Source organism: Triturus cristatus, chromosome 5_1, assembly GCF_964204655.1.
Source record: "Triturus cristatus chromosome 5_1, aTriCri1.1, whole genome shotgun sequence".
NCBI lineage: Eukaryota > Metazoa > Chordata > Amphibia > Caudata > Salamandridae > Triturus > Triturus cristatus.
The window spans coordinates 345,806,369-345,826,921 of NC_140587.1; positions in this window are offsets into that span (position 1 = coordinate 345,806,369).

Consider the following 20,553-nt stretch of genomic DNA (forward strand, 5'->3'; position numbering starts at 1 on the left):
GGAATGCTCTGGGTTCACAAAGTTTGGCAATGAGATACCAAAACGTGCCTGTAGTATCTAAGGTGCTTGTGATACTTTATTACAGGCACACTCTGGTTCTTTGCTCTTTTTGAGGCCAGCTTTAATTTAAGACGTATTCTGCGACTGGGAAATTGTGTTAAGGAAACTGCAGTCATTGGTGTATTAGTAATAATTTGACATTGATCAATTTTTTCGGTGTGCTTATTTATAGATATTATTGTGTTTTCCCACATGAATTCAGCTCCGACAAATGAGATGCCTGGACTTTTGTCTGGACCTTTATCAGTCCCATGATTTGCTTGTCAGGCTATTCAGGAAACTGCAAGACTAGATGCAGGGCTGCAGAACAACATCAGTAAGCACCGGCTGGGGAAGGTTCTGGCAAGGAGCCTTGTACAATATAAGATCATACACTGACAAGGCTGAACAGAGGAGCTTCATATTGAAGTCCCTTTGGATGTTCTTTGGAAGTCTGCCTTGCATTGGTTGACTTGTGCAGGGCACCAGATTTGTAAAAAACGGAAGTCAGATCAGGCCTAGATTGAATTGCACATCAGATTGCAAATGGATCCAGCGCTACAATAACACAGATGCTACAGTTGATTATTGGAGTGCATTTGCAGTGGTTTTCAGACATTTAATAATAGCAGGCCGTTTTGCAGTTCATGATTGAGGTGACATAGAACTATGTTGGATAAAGTGCTAAAATATCAAGGTGTTCAAGTAACAGTTATGATGCTGTCTTTGGCTGCTATAGTACCAGATAGGAATATATCCTAATGTATTGAAATACTGCCACTCTCTTAATCTAATTATTGAGGCTGTTAATAACCAAATAAATACATCTAGCCCTGTCATCATGTATGCTTGCACTGTGTTTTGGAGTAACTGTATATGCATTTATGTAATACTCCATACTCTCTACACTTCTAGAACTGGAGTATTGGTCCCCCCAACACAATGTTTTAACACTTTAAGGGGAATTTACTAAGAAAGAGCATTCCAAGCATTAAATAACACAGGAGAAATAATGCTGACCCAGCAAATCACTCAAGCACTCCTCATCTCTTGAATAGAATCTAAGAGGAACCACATATCATGTAAAGCAGAGTGGTCTCTTCCCAGAACCCAAATCGATTATTCAGGTTCAAGGCTCACTAATGGCCCACAATGGGCGGCCGCTACAGTCTTCTCTGTGATAGGTGCCTTCCTCCTCATGCGATGCAACTCCACCAGCTGTGAATCTAAGTCCATGAGGTTGATTCCCTTAATATTTACTCTCTCCAGAGGTGCATGAGAATTGTGACACAGGCCAGACAGACCCACAGTATGAGAATCTGCAAGGCCTTTAACATCTGGTCTATAGATCTCTACCCAGTCCCAGATTTCCTTCAGCTTTTCAAATAAAGACCCTTTGCCATCATGGATGACTTTTAGTTTAGCAGAGTATTGAAGCATAGAGATAAGCTGTACTGATTTCAGTTTCTGTTGAGCTGCTGTGACAGTCCTCTGTTGTTGTTGCACATGAGTTTGGGAAAAAACTCATTTTAAGAGTCCATAGTGAGGTCTAATTTAAAATGAAGCACACTAAGAATTGTGTGTCTGACTGCATAGTTCATGAAGCGGGCTATTACAGGCATCTGTACTACTCCAAAGGGGGGCTTTGCAATTAGAGCCCAAAGTGCCCTCTTAATCACAAAACAGAAAAACAGGTTAGCCAGCGGCATTCAAGACCGAGGCCTGTTAGTTTAAAAAGTGTTCCAGCCTTGTTCCTTATAAACCCTCCTTTACCCCCAAAAAACAAATGTTCTCCTGCTGGACATGCCCTTGCATCTTTAACTTTCTGATCAAGATGCCCCCCTATTTCTTTCAGGCATTTAATCTCCATCGAGTGGGTGTTTTCCAGATATTCTATTTAAGAGGTACTAGTCTCTGCCACTATAACACAGTCTGCACTTTTCCTTGAGCCCGCTTCAGGACTTCCCTTATTTGTTTTTCAAGCATTGTCTAAGTGTCATATATGGCCTGATAAATCGTTTTGTGTTGATCTGCATATTTCTTGCTTGTGTGACACTGAGAAAGTTCTCACCACACTGTGTCCCAATTGTAGACTTAACATATTTATCTATTTTATATTGCTGCTTAAGTGCTGTGTCTTCTGGTTTCCTCATGGTTGCACCTGGGGTTGAGGTCACTCCATGTCCTGTCAGAGAAAGAAAGAGAAGAGAAAGGAGGGCTCTTCTTAGCAGAAGGCCTCACCAATCGCCCAAGATGCCCACCAGCCCTCCAACCAGCAGGATGTAATGGATCTCACTGTCAGGATGCCATGCACTGTACAGGCCTCACTCCCTTGCAGTCCCCAGAGGTGAGAATCATATAGAACTGGGGGAGGGGGCAGGTAGCTCTTATGGAGTTACTGCACCTCCAATCCGTCACTGCCACTGAGCATTATAAACTTTACTGTGGACTGGGAGAGGTCCAAGCTCAAATTCAAGCTCCCCAAAATGCCATCTCAACCAGTAAGGCCCTAATACCTCTGAGCGTCTCAAATTCCCATCAATGTACATTTTGGGATTCTGGGGAGGGGTGCCAGTACTCACTGGCAATATGTAGTTTCAGCAGATGCAGGAGATCGCTCGACCATTCGAACTGCAGTGCTCTGGTCCGATTCACTGTGTCGAGTATCAGACTGCTGCGAGGCCGCAGTGGCACTCCTGCCTATTCACGTAGGACATCCCACCCCGGCTACGACAGCAGGGTCATCTTCTCCATGGGTAGTTCACCGGTGCTGGAGAGGTCGCATGTCTCACTCCAAGGATCCTCACACAGGCGGCTTGCAGGCAAACCCACCCAGCACCAATGCCAGACCCTAGGGGTTGCTTCATGTGAGCTGCTGCGGCTCCTACTACTGCCAGATTAGCCTCCACAGGGTCCCAGCGACAACACGTGGAACTGCGAGAATGCGCGATTTCTCACCGGGTCAGCAAAAATGTCAAAGGATAAAACTTTTGCTAGGCTGAGCTCCTTCAAGACATACAGGTGATGCTGTACACTTAGCCAAGCCATCTTCTCAGCATATTTAAAGATATATTCATAAAAGTCTATCATCTCTTCTGACTCTAGATTCTTTATGCCTGGTGCTCACATTTGTGATGATGGTTTATCAGTGCGCTATGGAATGTTCTTGGCCTGGAGCAGTGTAAAATATCAACTGATGTTTTGCATTTCGTGAACAAATACTACATCATACCATCCCCGAACGCAAAGAAAATGGATCAACCTGGTGATGTAAAGTGTCTCCAAGTAAGAGAAAGAATCTGTCAAAGGCAGGCCCAAAGCAGGGCTTCTGTTTCTTGCCATAGCTGATTCAATTGAATGTTCTAGTGATTTTCCTTATGGACTCTGTTTATCTCTGTTATCTCTCCACTCAAGAAGCCAAGATTACTCAAGTTGTAGAAATATCCTTATAATAACAATATCGAAGAGACTTTCGTAATGTTAACAGCAAAAGGCGACCCCTTCTAGAGTTCCTACTGCTAAATATAAATATATCTCTGTTTTTCTTGAGCCAATTGTTTGGAAAATAGATTGGAGAGATGTGGGGATAACATTGTGCTTTTATGAATAATTACATTTTAGATACCATATGGGTAGGTTTAGGATATTAAATGTTTAGTGCTTCATTTTTAAAAGAATGAGAGCTGTGGCTCGAAACTCTGATTAGACGGTGCAATTAAACATCGATGAGCCGAAAACTAGGGTTGCATCGTGCTGAATTCACCACAGGCCTTAATAATCCACTGCCAGTCACTGCTAACCCTTTATTTCATTTGCATCTGTCCCTGCTTTGTCCCTTGGTGCCAGCTTTCCCGTCTTTGTCTTCCTTATTCTTTCCTGCGTGTGTGTGCTTTCCTCTTTCTTGCTCACTATGAAAATAAATGCCGGTCTCCAAAAGTGAGTGCGGGTGGGCCCCATCGGCAACCACCAGCTCAAATTAAGCACGGGTAAAAGACTGGTCAATCTTATAGGCGTACAAACCTCTCAGTCCGTCCTTTCTCTATCCTTATTTATGCCCCAAAAATGTCAGCATTGTACTTTGCTTTTAGAGAATAGTTAAATCCCATAACGCTTCGTGGGATTCTTGAAAGACATCCTGCAGAATATAGACGAAGGAGAACAAACTCATCAAAATGTATCCAAATAGAGCTGCAAATGGGTAACTGTCCTCTCAGACCTCAAAAAGCATAACTCAATAGACAGAAAAATGACACGTTGAAGTGACAGCTCATATGCAAGATGGTGGGCATGATTCACTAAACGTATTACACACCTATGCCTGACTTAGATGCACAAAAATAGGCATTTGCATGCTGCTTCTCATTTCCTAGCCAACCTTGGAATACAAGGCATTTACCACACACAGTAAATACCTCTCCCCTGACAATTTGGCAGCTTTTTTATGACTCTGTTTGCGCCACTCTTGTACCATGCAATGTAGTGCAAGCGCAACCCAAAACATAAGTCAGATTTTTAAAGCTACGTAAAGCCACTTTGCGTGGCTTAAAAAATCTGAGGGCATACTCTCAAGGACTTATCGCCGAGTTATTGGCAATAGATTTATCGCCCTATTCACAAGCTGGTGATAACAACCAATATTGCTAGTTTTCCTGTGATAGCAGCCGCACAAAACAGCGCCACGGATGGCACCGGCAACTAACTCTAATGAGTTGCAGAGTAGGAGTTCCCGTGCAAAAAGCCACGATAACACCACTTAGCAATATTATCAACGACCAGCCAGATCGGCAATAAGATCCCAAAACAGGCAATAAGGTGTGTTAGTGGCAGGGGTTTAACACCTGCTCATACCTGGTATTAAGCTTAGTAACAATGGGGTAACCCAGTATCCCTCAGAACCTGGGCGATAGCATAATAAAGTAACAATGGTTCTGTCGGGTGAAAAAAGCCTCTTTACACAATTGCACAAGTCATGCGTTATTCATAATATGCAATCAGTCATAAGCAACACACGAACAAAAAACATATGGGGTATTATGAGATTTTTTATATAAATTGCGTCATTCATATATATATATATATACCCAAGAACATTTTGAAAGGCCGTCAAAGTACAAAGTGAAATACAGTTTGTGACAAGGTGACAAGTGGTGCTCAGTGATATAGTGCGTGATATGTACAGAGTGATTAAAAGGTTTGAAAAATTCAGGTGGCCAGAAAGCCAATATTTATAGTAGATCTGCGAACTGAGTCAATTAGTTTTACGCAGGCTCTCGCAACTGGTCCAGGGTATAGTGTCGACGTTTCAACTAAATAGTCTACTATATAGTCAGTGCGGGTCTTCATCAGGACGGGGACAAGGGGTGACAGCCTGTAAGTAGTAAGATGCCTTAATCAGGTGTGTTGCCAACAAGATAAGCTACAATTAATCAAAGTACGCACGGTGGTAAAGAACTCACCTAGAAGACAATTATTCAGGACAACTCAAATTGAGCGTAGGTATCTTGCACAGTAACCTCCCTCTTAGAGGTGTTTAGAATTTTCAGGACATCTGATGCCTTTCTGTGGGGGAAAGGGTTCAATTTACCACCACGCAAAGATATTTCCGGGGGGGGGGCGGTGAGGGGGAGGGGAGCGGGGCTGCTGGAAGAAATTCCGACAGCCACAATGCAGGCTCACCTCAAGTTAATGGCATTTACGCGATGTACTCCAGTCATTCGGTCAATTGCTTCTTTATGAAATCTATGGGAAAGTAGGATTAGATTAAGTGGGGAGCCATCTAGCTACTCAGGCAAATTGGGCTTAAGGAACACGAGCTGCTCACCGCCGGTAAATGTCAGCAGATGTAAGATAGATCGTGGGCGGCAGGCATGAGTCCTGTCTCGTCTGTGTGGATCAGCGGCAGCACTCAGAATGAGCCTGCTGATGTGTAACCGGGGAGCGTGCGCGTGTACATCGCGCGCTGGGAGTGACGCTGGTTACTTGGCAACCAACAAAGCTTGGCGCTCGAACGCGTCCCACGTCATGTAGTGTTGCCTGGTCGCATGGCAACTGAGCCTCGCGCCTCATTCACGAGGCGTGTGTAAATTGCAAGAGCGTGACAGCATATACTTTTGGGAAAATTAGTTAACCACATAGATGTGCGTTATACAATGCGCCTGAGATCACATATTAAGCGATGATTTGAGCAGTTAGTGAACCTGCAAGATTACATATTTTCGTATGCTATGTGTAATAAAGTGCATTTAGTATACAGTGACAATCTTACAACTAATAATACAGTTTACAGAGGAACTTACATAAGTACCCATCTGTATTAATGACTTGTTATATGTATACTATGTACAATGTAAGTATGCGCCTGAGATCACTTAATAAACAATGATTAAGCAGTAAGTGAACTTTAGAAGATTTCTGATCATGCAGTGTATATACCGCTCTTGAGTTAAACCATGGGGCAAAGTAACATTTCTTTAGATACTTCCATATGTTGTACACGAGTATATACAGTGTAAGAAAAACATCAAGAATTGGGTGCATTGTATATACAGTGACAATCCTACAACTAATAATTCGGTTTATAGAGGAACTTGCATAAGTACCCATATGTATTAGTGACTCAATATATGTATACTATATACAATGTTATTCAGTAGATGGCCCCAAACAATGAGTCAAGAAATGGGCAGTTAGAGTTGCCCCATTTGTTTTGCGGTCTCCTCCATCTCATTTACCTAATTTCGTACTGAGTTAAGTAGATGGATCCATCTGCACTCTTTAATTCAAAGCCCTCGTTAGTCAACCACCTCTGGCATTGGGGATGATCTCCTCTAGGACCCACCATGTTATGTTGTTAGGGGAGTGGTGGTGTGTCATGTAATGTTCAACCATGGGTGCACATTGGACCCTGCATTTTATTCTGCTTATGTGCTGTAAAATTCTGAACTTGGCTTTCTGGGTAGTTTGCCCAACATATATAAGGCCACAAGGGCACTGGATGGCATATATAATGTTTGAGCTATTACAATTGGTGAAGTGGGAAAGCTTGTATGTTCTGTTGTTGTGTAATCACATGGTTTGCATTGTCCACATTTGTGGTGCCCGGTCATGAGTGAGAGCATTTTTTTGGCATCACGTTAATTTTAACGCAGTCATTTGGGGCCTCATGTAGGTAAATAAATTTTACCGTTTCTTAAATACCGAGCCGTACCGAATCGTTAAATTAGAATCGTTAAGTTATATGTAGGTAAAAATTCGGTAACAGTTACCGATTCGGTAACATTCGGTAATCACGAATCGGAATTCACCGAATCGGTAAATACCGAGGTGGTATTTACCGAATCGGTAAATACCGAGGTGGTATTTAGCGATTCGGAAAATACCGAGGATACTACCACCTTCCCTTAACTAAGTAGCTAATATCATAATTATGTTATAATAGAAGGTCTCTTAGGCTTGAATAGGGGACCCCATACCTCAAAAATCAGCTCAGTGAAATCACATCACAGGAGCATCAGGAGCCGTCTCGCAGGAAGGCTCGTCTTCGGTCTGAATAATAAACATGATGTCTGTGATATGAAAAGCACCAACTGTCAGGTATTTGCAGCTGCGCGTGTGTCATGGCTAAATAGTGGGTCGAACAACCTAGAGTGGAAAACATGCATTGTGTAAAATTCCAGACTGTGTGTCACAGCATGTACAGACCAAGGTCGCTGCGCAGAGCTTGGGATGGGAACAACAGAATGCACTCGTCTGAAGGAAGTCTCGAGTCAGCAGTTTATTCAAGAAAGAACATGTAAACGCAGTGTCGTGTGCAAAGACAAAAAGATGGCTACATAACATTCAACGTGGTTATGCTAACTGAACAATGTATGTACGTATTCAGGGAGAACTCACTACACGCCCCCTTGAGCGAAGCAATATTTGATAGGCAAGAAAAGAGAGAACGCAGAGTTCAGTATCGTCAGAGCAGAACAAGGCGTAACCAATGCAGCGCCAAAGTCCTAAAGTCCAATTAATTGCAGCATAAAATTCCAAAAAACACAATGCAAGTATAGTAAAAAACTCAAGCCGACCATCAGGAAGAGAAAAAAGAGAAATAAAAGAAATAAATGTTGCGCCAGGGTGCTGTCCAGTAGCACAGGCGCAATGGACGACAATCCAGTGAATCCATGAATGTATAGGCAGCATATGTGGCCACGGCTTCCAACAAAAAATCGTTTGCAGGGCCACTAAAAGTCTCAGCCATCCAATTAAGTAAAGAAAAGGAACATACGTGTTCTCCAACCAACGGAGCCTCTAGCACAATCAGAGGGCACCCGGAATGTTCCTCCAAATAGCTCATGGACAAGAAGTCGTAGGCTGCCGCTGAGATGTCCCAATTACCCAGGATACCATGCGCCGCACCACACGCCATGATCCGGACACCAGAACAGGACAACTCGTGAGACACTAAGGGCCTCATCAGTCGATCGAAATCCGGCACCGGAGACACCATGTTGGTCAAGCACAAATCCAGAGGCCATTCAAAGGGACAATCCAGGCAGTGTAATACAGGTTGTACGCAGGTGAAGTAGGAATACCTGAAGGATAATCCATAAGCCAGGCTCAAAGTCGCCAATGGCAGAGTACCATAAAAGTCAAGCATCCTATCACGAAGAAGATGCAGACGGGACAGGTGCTCGTGTGGCACAGAAGGAGCAGCCATTCCGGAGTATGAAAAGGAAAAGCAGCACACCTGCCACTAGCGCCAGGAGCAGCGGGACACCTCCAAAGATGCTCGAGAACAGTGAATGAACAAATGCCGGAATTACACCAAAAATAGGTTGGAAAGAGGTCACGAGACCCGAGCCCACATGTGTAAAAAAATGAGCCAGGCCGGTCGTGGACGAGGCATTGAAAATAGTTTGGATCAAAGAGCCGAAATGCAGGGGGAGGTCAGTATTCAGAGGCGCCTGTACCTCAGTGCGCGTATTAGCAACGTGAAGGACAAATGTTTCACGAGAGGAAGTCAAAGGCACCTCTTTGTGGGACAATAGCGCTCTATTCTGCTCAACTTGTTGAACTCTGCTTTCAAGGTTGGAATCGAAGGCCAGATGGAAACATCCAGCCGCACATGCGGGGGTGGAAGAAGAACAGTATTGCAGCAGACAACTTTATGCGAGACAGTTATGTGCGGGATTCCCACTCACATCCCGCAGCAAGCTTCATTATTCAACATTAAATAAATACCGTTTGCAAGCAGAGTGAAAGGAGGTGTAATCACAGGCACTGGGATACCTCGTAGGACGCACGCCAAATTCGGGGCTTGTACATTGCATGCGCCGTGTACTTGCATGTGCCTATTGTCTCATGTATGAATCCTAGAAGAGAGAGTGCTGAAGCTATTATCTATAACGGCTAAAGCCTTCTCCATGTTTGCTTGGTCAATAGCTCTCAATCTGGAAGCCGCCTCACTGTGCGACAACTTGCAGACTTCGTTGTAAATAGCATACGCCCACCTTTTGGTTGTGCCACCCACAGGACCATTCACAAAATCATTCAATTCGGTATGCACATTGATGGAGTGGGTGGACTTCCTGATCCTGTAGATGTGCTCTGTGTCAGCTGGTGGACAGATTGGGATGTGTGTACCATCAATGCAGCCAATGAAATGGGGGAACTGTGCCATGTGAGAAATGTCTGTTTTTGTTTACTGCAGTGCAGCCTGTGTGTTGTGGAAGCTGATGTAGTGGTGCATTCTCTGCATCATGGCATCCAGGAAATTCCTGACGGAACGGGACAGGCAACTCTGGGATACACCACCCACCGCAGCTGTCACCACCTGATAACTGCCGGATGCCAACAGATGTGGGCTGCAGAGCACCTGCACATGTGGGGGTATGGCGTGCGCCCTTCTTATTGGCTGGTCCAGGAGTGGGTGCAGGTCCCTGATTAAGGCCATGATGTTTTCGGGGTGTAGCCTGTACCTCTCATGTATCTCTGCATCAGTCAGCTGGAATAGTGTGATGCGCTGTCTGTAGATGCGTTCCTCCCGTCGCCAAACCCTCAGTCCTGCTGCCTGTGGATGTGGGCGCCTTGCAATGACGTACATAGCGGGCATGTTGTCCACGCTGTTGCATTTTGGGATTGCTTATCTGCACTGTTGATGGTTACCACCTGCTTTCAATCCGTGTTAATTACCGACTCTTATTTACCGATTTTCTTGGATTTCTTAATTACCGAGTGCTCCTACATGTCATTTTCATTTTTACCACTTCATATTTACCACTTCATATTTACCGATTCGTTAATTATGTATTCGGTAACTCTGATTCGGTATTTTGGAATTCGGTAAATATGAATCGGTATTTACCGCCTCATATTTACCGAAAAGTGGTTTTTGGACTCCTACATCTCACTTGTCTGAATACCGGTCGGTAACGGCATATTTACCGAAAATCGGCCGTTACCGACCGGTATTTGGCTACCTACATGAGGCCCTCGGTGCTTTATCGTGAGACTATCGCATGGTGCCGCCGGGTTGAGAACACAACGTTAACAGGGTGTTATTTTCCCGCAAAAGACTGCAATGTGCAATGTTGCGTTAAGCTAATTTTGCGATGATTATCACACGTTCTTGAGAATATCCCCCCTGGAGTAACGCAGTGCGGCACAAATCTCTGTGTTGCGTTATTCTGCCCTGGGAAGGCGTTTCATGTGCTTTGCGTGGGTGTTCCCAAACAACTCCAATGGATTTTGAAGCATCCCCAGATTTACAAGAACTTGTAAACCTGAAAATCTCACTTCTTTTCGGAGGAGGCGTAACAGGGAAAATATCTCTATTTCTCCTTGTTTCTTCCTCTTTCCCTGTGCAGCCCACAGAGAAGGATGAATATGCCTCCTAGGATTGTTTTTGTGCAGGAAGGTATACCTTCCTGCACAAAACCATTCCTGGATTCAATGCAGGCACCCTTTCAGCATGGTGCAAGGGTGCCTGCATTGGCGCTAGGCAGCCCATTGTGTGTGAGGGCATGGGAAAGGACAGGAATGAGCTATATTCCTTAAAATACAGCACGTTCCTGCCCTTTCTCTGTCACGCAGCGCAGCAAGGTGACTCGCAGATCTGCAGTGAGTCACAAAGCTCATAAATGAGCCCCTTTGTATTAACTGGGTGTGGTGAATAATCCAACCCCTTCTGTTACTCATAATTAGGCATTTTTGTTGTCAGAAATAACAAATCTGAATTTAAAGGGATAGTATTTTCAGATTTTTGGGAAACACACATTTTGGTGCCGATTCCGATCCTGTAAAACCCGGGTACAAATGGTCGTACAGAGCGTTTTCTCCGTCCGACTCGTACCCGGGAAAAACACCTTACAAACTCGCAAGTACGATTTGCACAGAAATACCATTTCCGTACGAGTCGTACAAAACACCGACCGGCAAAAAAATACATACAAATCTGATTCTGGACGGCGCATACGCGACGTCCGGACAGAGTCAGGCAGCGTTTTACGGACCAGCAAGTACAATTCGTGCCTACGTCACTCCGCACGTAGCATTTTTTACGGGAGCCAAAAACTGCCGGGAAATTCAGGACGACGCGAAGAAGGAGCACCGGTACGCGACGGACAGCGATGGACCCCAACCTACGCGTCATCCCGGCCCTCATAGCCTACGACCTCGTGTTCAGAAACCCACGCCCCCCAGAGCGTGGGTACGGGCCGTACCATGCGTACCCGTACGTCACCGCCACAATGTTGGTACGGCCCGTACCCACGCTCCCCAGAGCGTGGGTATGGGCCGTACCACATGTACCCCTACGTCACCGCCACAATGGTGGTACGTCCTGTACCCACGCTCTGGGGGGCGTGGGTACGGGCTGTACCACGCGTAACCCTACGTCACTGCCACAATGGTGGTACGGCCCATACCCACGCCCACCAGAGCGTGAGTACGGGCCGTACCACGTGTACCCCTACGTCACTGCCACAATGGTGGTACGGTCCGTACCCACGCCCCCCAGAGCGTGGGTACGGGCCGTACCACGTGTACCCCTACGTCACCACCACAATGGTAGTACGGCCCGTACCCACGCTCCCCAGAGCGTGGGTACGGGCCGTACCACGCGTACCCCTACGTCACCGCCACAATGGTAGTACTGCCCGTACCCACCCTCTGGGGGGCGTGGGTACGGGCCGTACCACGCGTACCCCTACAGCCCCATTACATGATGGATACAAGGCGTACACACTCCACGGATGTAGGTGTACGGCTTGGTGCAGCACATCAGCTGTAAATTGGGGGTGGTGTATGCCCAGGACAGCAGTGTACCACAGCAAGGGCGCAAGTGGGTGGGTGGGTGGGTGCAGAGGAATACCAGCAGTGGACAGGGACATGTGAGGGGTGGGTGCCCATCACTCCCAGCAGTGGACAGAGACATGGGGGTGGGTGCAGAGGACTCCCAGCAATGGACAGAGACATGGGGGTGGGTGCAGAGGACTCCCAGCAGTGGACAGAGACATGGGGGTGGGTACAGAGGAATACCAGCAGTGGACATGGACATGTGAGGGGTGGGTGCCCATCACTCCCAGCAGTGGACAGAGACATGGAGGTGGGTGCAGAGGGCTCCCAGCAGTGGACAGAGATATGGGGGTGGGTGCAGAGGAATACCAGCAGTGGACAGGGACATGTGAGGGGTGGGAGCCCATCACTCCCAGCAGTGGACAGAGACATGGGGGTGGGTGCAGAGGACTCCCAGCAGTGGACAGAGACATGGGGGTGGGTGCAGAGGACTCTCAGCAGTGAACAGAGACATGGGGGTGGGTGCAGAGGACTCCCAGCAGGGGACAGAGACATGGGGGTGGGTGCATATCAACTCCAGCAGTGGACCGAGACATGGGGGTGGGTGCAGAGAAATACCAGCAGTGGACAGGGACATGTGAGGGGTGGGTGCCCATCACTCCCAGCAATGGACAGAGACATGGGGGTGGGTGCAGAGGACTCCCAGCAGTGGACAGACATATATGAGTGGGTGCAGAGGACTCCCAGCAGTGGACAGAGACATGGGGGGGTGTACATCATTATCAGATGACCACAACTCCATGGGTGTATGTACGTATCCCTAACTTTGGACAATGATGATAGTGCCATAACAACACAGGACTGACAGCAGTGTCCCACTCCCAGGACGATGGATGTCTTTCCCCCACTGCATGACACACCACATGTGGGTGTGAGGACAAATAACACATGCATACCCACCCCTGGCAGATGCAGCACAATACACACACTGAGATCATGCCACAAGACTGTATAGTCATGTCACTGCCTAATAAACTAAGAGAGCCAAAGAGAACACACACTGCCACGCACATCCCAGGACTGATAGGAATGTTCAGGTGCTGGCCCAGCCACCAAGATATTGTCAGTCATGGAAGGAATAGGGTGGAGTTCCCACAGATACAATGCCCACAATTGTGAGTCAGGTGTTCAAATACCCAGCAGAACAAGTACCATACTAGGCTGGGATTACACACATGCATTGTGCGGAAAAGGGACAATTTATCGATGAAGGCATGGCAAAATACTCTATACACAAGTACAGTGAGTACCAAGGATGGCACAGACGATGCAGCCGGAGACATTGCTGAGCAGGCATGGCCAGAGTTGAAGGGATCCATCACCAACAAAGGAAATGTAGATACAGGGCAACACAACAATTGTGCAATCCTCTGCAGGGGAGATGTCAGGTGCCACAGAGGAAGGAACACTCCTAGGGACATTGTCTCCAAACACAAAGAGCAGACACAACCAAAGATTCTTTGCAGAGAACTTGTGAGGGCACGCAGATACCAGGTTCCACCCCATAAGATGCAGACTACAACATGTCCATGAAACATAACACATTCCCACAGCCCCAACTCCTGGAGCCTCAGCATCAACATCAATACATGAAATGCAAGACTTTCAAAACGGAAAACAAAATGCTTTATTCAGCATGAAAAAATAAGCTGTAGTAAAGAACACTATGTACAAAGGCCAATGGCCAGTCCAGATATGAAGTCCTTGGGGGGGACACATGGCCATGCGTCTCCCCTAGCTTGCCTGCACATACTAAACCTCTGGTTCAGCGACTGGGGGGGCATCATGTGGGGAAGGACGAGGCACCGCAGGGACAGGAGGGGGAAGGGTAGGTGTGGTGGGTGCAGGGACGGACGACTCCACCACAGGGGGTGGGGCAGCGCCAAAGGTGGAGGTGAGCTCGGTGCTGCACACTTCTGCCAGTTCTTCAAGTGTCTCCCCTGCACCCAGAGAAACAACAGGCCCCAAGGAGGGGGGGGTCGGAGGGATGGGTTGCAGTGCTACTGGGGGAGGTGGTGGACAGGCTGGGGGACTTAACTCCCCTACCCGTGGAGTGCCTTGACCGTTTCCGGCCAGGTGAACTAGTGGAGCTGAGGCCCAGCCCAGCAAAGTAGGCCTCCTTCTCTGAATCTGGGGCAGGTGAGCCAAGGGGAGTGACATTGGAGGGACTGGGGAGTGACTCATGTGGACGAGGACTGTGGCTGCGTGCCTGCCTGTGTGCCCCAGACCCAGTGGGTGTGCCTGCTTCCCCCTGAGTGTGCGTGTCAGGAGGTGTGCGCTTGCCCTTACGTGGTGGTGTGCTGCTTGTGTCTGGTGGGGTGCGTGTGTGTGGATGTCTTGTGTGCTTGGGACAGGCATGGGTGTGGGACTTGTGGATGGGGCAGGGGTAGGGGGGGAGGCAGCGCTGCAGGTGACTCACTACTGCCATCCGTGACGAGTCCAGGGACCTCAGCAACATCCGTTGGTCAGACATCGCTGATGACATGCCCTCCATGTACGACACCATCTGGGTCAGCAGTCTGGTGTGGCCATGGAGGACAGTCAGGATCGATGTCTGCCCAACTTGCAACTGCCGCTGAATGTCCACAGACTCGGCAGCGAGGGCAGCAGGGGGGACAGGGGCAGGGGGTGTGGTGCCTGCCACGAAGGAGACACGGTGTGACCTAGCACGGACAGAAGGGACCCGAGCAAGTGGGAGGGCGGTGATGGGAATGGAGGGGGCAGCGAGAGATGTACTGCTGCTTTCCGCAGCCTCCGCCCCCTCTGGGAGCTCAGCCTCGGACTCGTCTGCCTCATAGTCAGTGTTGGTACTGGGCAGGTCCTCTGCCTCACTCCCCTCGCTCTCCGTGCCACTAGATTCCACCGACTCCTCAGCAGTGGTGGCACCACTGCTCGATCCCTCCTCCACATCCGTGCCGGTGTCTCCCTTGGTGTCCTACGATGATGCTGTGGGCAAGGTGAAGAGACAGGAAAAAATCAGTCACCTGTATACATCTGGCACATGAGTCCAAACAAAATAGGCAACAGTGCATATCAGGAAAGGCATCATGCGTAACATCTAGGATACTCCCCACATATGTAAGCCCTGCACTCCCCAGTTGGTTGACCCACAATGCCACTTGGAAACAATGAAAATTAGGACACAACAGCACAGCAAATAACTTGAAATCACAAGATCATGAGAAGCTAGTGTCTGGGATCAGTTGAGCACAGCAAGACTATGAAGGCATGCCACCTCTTGTTCACTGTGAACCAAACAGTATTGTCGAACCCAAGGCCAAATACCACATGCCAATGCAGAAGGTGTCCCCACACTCAGAGACCTGTGAGTACTTTTGACACCCCAAAGAAATACATTGTGACTCCTGGAGAATCACAACCCTTTACACAATGGACATGTCTAGCATGTGTGAATGTGGCACTCTGTGAACACAACACACATGTGTCTGTATAGCAGAAGTCACACAAGGAGGTGCACACCAAACTACATGTACACAGTCATTGTCTGAGCTGCCAGACTCATTCAAATCAGCCACTGTTAGGCAGAAATGGCGTAACAGTAAGTACATATACATGGCACCACGGTAGTCTGGATGACTTGGCACTCGTAAGTTGGTATCAGCAACAACCAAGGACTAACCCAAATGCTACCACACTGTGGGAACATGTATATGTATGAACTCCAAACAAGTTTTGTTCAAACTGTGCCTTACTTTAAAATGTGCCAGCGTGACCCTGGAAAGTGTAAAGGTGGTGTCTTGTGCACTTCCTTGGGAGACATCTGTCATGCAGGCACATCATTGTCCTTCACAACAAAACAACAAGGTCAAGCATATGAAACATTGAGACATGTTGACAGGTGTAGTGAGTGCCAATGGACATTTTCTCTGAGTAACAACTTGAATAATGTCATTTGTCACATGGCTATCCGTCACCTCATCACACAGTTGGCTACACATATGACCTACTGACTGTCATCTGGAGTGGCACACATGTCCACACCCAGGACAATGCATGAACTAATGGGCCTGCAATTGTTTAGCAAAAAAGCCAAGCTGTACTGTGGGTTCCCCCTCATGGCAAGCCAGAATGTACCCACAGATGTCAGCATACAAAGTCACAACTGTGTAGCATCTGAACCACACACAGGTGCCAAAAATGTACAAGCAGGATACATGATTGTCAAAAACTGACACAGGCAATGAAGCACGAACATTAAGCACTGGCCAACATCACGGGGGCACTGCACGATGACTTTCTGTACTGCAAATCATCACACACAAGTCAGAACTGGCAATGAAACATCAGGGTTGAACATGTACACCCCTCCCGCACACACCCACCCATACCTGAGTCAATGTGACTGATACCGATCAAGAAGTGACACCTCTTATTCAGGGTTACAATAACTGTGTTTGAAAACTAGCTTCATTAACACGACATCACCTTGTAGGGCTGCCAAAACATATTGGTCACAAACAAACATCAACAGATTGTTGTGAATAGCCACACAGGCACTGCCCAGAGTGAGTATGCACAAGCAAACTGGTGTATCCCTGTCCAGTGGGCAAATGTATCACACATGTGAAAAATACTACCTAGGCCAGGGAAAAATGCCACAGAGGCAGAGCCATGCTGAACCCACAGTGAATGTGCACAGTGTTGGATGACACACATGAGTAGGAGGGCAGGCTGTGTCAGGGGACTGTAGTGGGCACACTGCTTCATGGTCCTGGAATGAGCTGACTGTTACAGGAGCAACCGTCCCGGCACTATGCATATATCCCAATCATGCACATCATGTCTGAGGCCACAACATTGGTAATGCATGCTGCAAGTCTGTTCATTTGAACCCTCACACTCCTATGTTGAGACTCAACATCAGTGCCAACAATTATGCACCCCCAAATGACTGAACAGGACAGGGCACAGGCATACCACCCCCACACATGATGCTGAAAGCAGTGTGCACCTTGATAAACTGGCAGCCTAGATGACCATGTGCAATAGTGATAACACACAGACCAGGTAACACATGTCAAGGAGGGGAAGGGAGGAAGAACAGTACAGGTTGACTTGGGGGAACAGGATATGCACTGCACATATATAGCCTGGCAGTGTATCCAGGCGACTGAGCAGCTACAAAAGCTGGCGACACACAACAAACACACATGTACCTACCCCCTTCCTGCTGCTGTAACTCCTGTATCCGCCTATCCTGGTCAGGGAAGACCACCGCCAGGACACGCTTCATCAGGTGGGTCAGGCGCCGGCGCCCGCCATGCTTGCGAGGAGCCTCCTCCTTCAGCATGACCCGGGCGATCCTCCGGGTCCAGCACCAGATGTCCTGCCATCTCTTCCTCACTTGTGGCAGGCGCCGACTGCGACCCTCCACCGATTGCACGGCCTTGACGGCATCCTTCCAGATCTTCCCCTTCTGGTAGGCGGTTACCTGTGAGGATGACAAAGTGGGACAGCATCACTACACCTGCACCATGTCACAGAGACACACATTTGAACATCTTAGATGTGTTGGACAGGGCATAGTGTGCTGGCACACCTTAGTCATAGGGACTTTTTCCACTGGGGACACACCAATGCACTACATGGCATAGTAAGTACACAGGTGGCATGAGGGGTGCGAAACAATCCCTGATCATGGCACACACTGTGCATCCCAAGCAACACAAGGCTGATGGACAGCACCGCAAAGCAGTCGCATGCCCCAGGCCACTGACGAAACCTCAGCAGAGTACACAGACACACACAGACACACATCAATCACCTGCCATTGGCAACAGCGGATGCAAACCTCACTCTGCACATGTGCCACTTGCCAGGGGGGGTCACAGGTGTGGGGCTAGCTCAGCAAGTCAGACACACAGCACGGCTTACTTCACACATCAGATGGAGGATTGAGCAGTTGCCTCCTCCATGCAACTGTGGTGCAACACTCCACATAGACACTCACCCACATGACAAGAAACATTCACACACATCAATGTTCATGGGGCGTACACATCGTTTGGACACTCTCACCACTCTCACCACAGCTCCACTCAACTCTCACACACATCTGTGGCTGCAGTCACCTGTCACACCGGGGTGACCACTGACTCACCGCAGGACAATAGAACAAGAATGCCCAAGAGGATTAGGCTGGCTGAATGTGCCATGCACTATGCAGTGAATGTCACAGTAAGCACAATGCAAGTGAGGAGTGCACACATGAACTACATCAAGCCCTGCATGAGAGACATAAGCCATCCACTCCCCACTGGGACCCACTCCAACCAACATTGCATGTCTGTCACACCTGGACACAATGCCAGAAGTGACAGACACAATAAAGGTGCACAGGCAAAGGTAGTGGAGTCAGCACTCACCTGCTCCCCTGGTCGACCATACAGCATGGGGTACCGTGGGCGGATCACATCCAGCAGGGCCTCGTTCTCCTCCTGGGTGAAAGGCTGGGGTCTCCACAGTCCTTGACATGGTACCAGAGGGAGACAATACAGCGGCAGTGGTATCGATTGACATGTTGTGCAGGCAAATGCCCTCTTGTGGGTTCTGCCTGCCTTATATCTGCCTTGCTGGCCTATTTCATTTACAGGAGTACAGAGTGATTGGTCAGACTCATTTGCATCCTACGTTTCCTCCAATCCCTTTAAACATACACCAGTGACAGCCTTCGCATCTTTCGATTTTGCAGCATCATGTCAAGTCAACAACCACTTTGCAACAATGTATAATGTGGCCAACTGCTTTTTCCAGACCACATGATGTTAAATTTTGAACTTGAAACTCGGTATCCATGACAACCAGCATGCATTTAGGCCCTAATACTTGTCCCTCATGTGTCCCCATTGTAATTCTTAAATCCCCACACAGGTACGGCGCGTTTCACACGTACCCCTAGGGCACCATCACTACAGTGATACGGGCCGTACTCACGCGTGTACGGCACATACACGCGTGAGTACGTGCCTATCACTATAGTTGTGTTACCGTAGGGCCTAGTGATACGGCACGTACTCACGCGTATACGGGCCGTACACACGTGAGTACGTGCCGATCACTATAGTTGGGGGTACCGTAGGGCCTAGTGATACGGCACGTACTCACGTGTGTACGGGCCGTACACGCGTGAGTACGTGCCTATCACTATAGTTGTGTTACCGTAGGGCCTAGTGATACGGCACGTACTCACGCGTGTATGGGCCGTACATGCGTGAGTACGTGCCTATCACTATAGTTGTGTTACCGTAGGGCCTAGTGATACGGCACGTACTCACGCGTGTACGGGCCGTACACGCGTGAGTACGTGCCTATCACTATAGTTGGGGGTACCGTAGGGCCTAGTGATACGGCACGTACTCACGCGTGTACGGGCCGTACACGCGTGAGTACGTGCCGATCACTATAGTTTGGGGTACCGTAGGGCCTAGTGATACGGCACGTACTCACACTTGTACGGGCCGTACACGCGTGAGTACGTGCCGATCACTATAGTTGGGGGTACCATAGGGCCTAGTGATACGGCATGTACTCACGCGTGTACGGGCCATACATGCGTGAGTACGTGCCTATCACTATAGTTGGGGGTACCGTAGGGCCTAGTGATACGGCACGTACTCACGCGTGTATGGGCTGTACATGCGTGAGTACGTGCCTATCACTATAGTTGTGTTACCGTAGGGCCTAGTGATACGGCACGTACTCACACGTGTACGGCAGGTACTCACGCGTGAGTACCGGCCGTACACACGCCCTCAGAGCGTGTGTACTGAGTTTCACAGCTTACACTGGTAATAGGAGGCGCAAACGAAAGGAATGGAGGTGTCAGACTCGCACAAGGCTGGACATCAAGTCATTGTCAGTGCAGTCCTTCATGTGCAGGGCCTAGGTGTGTCAGGCAGTGATGTGGCACATGTCTCCTCATGTTGTGGCACAATAGATGTGTGATGAGCTGTTTACACATGTCATGTGTGATGGGGCACTATGTGGCACACTTCCCCTTCACACTTTGCACATGTGTGCATGTACGACAAACGTGTCAAGCACTGCATCACTGGTATAGTACAGTCAGCAACACCCGCAACTGTCCCCTGATGCCAGGTACACAGATAATTACACCTGACATGTGACTACCAGCGTGCCACGATGTGACTA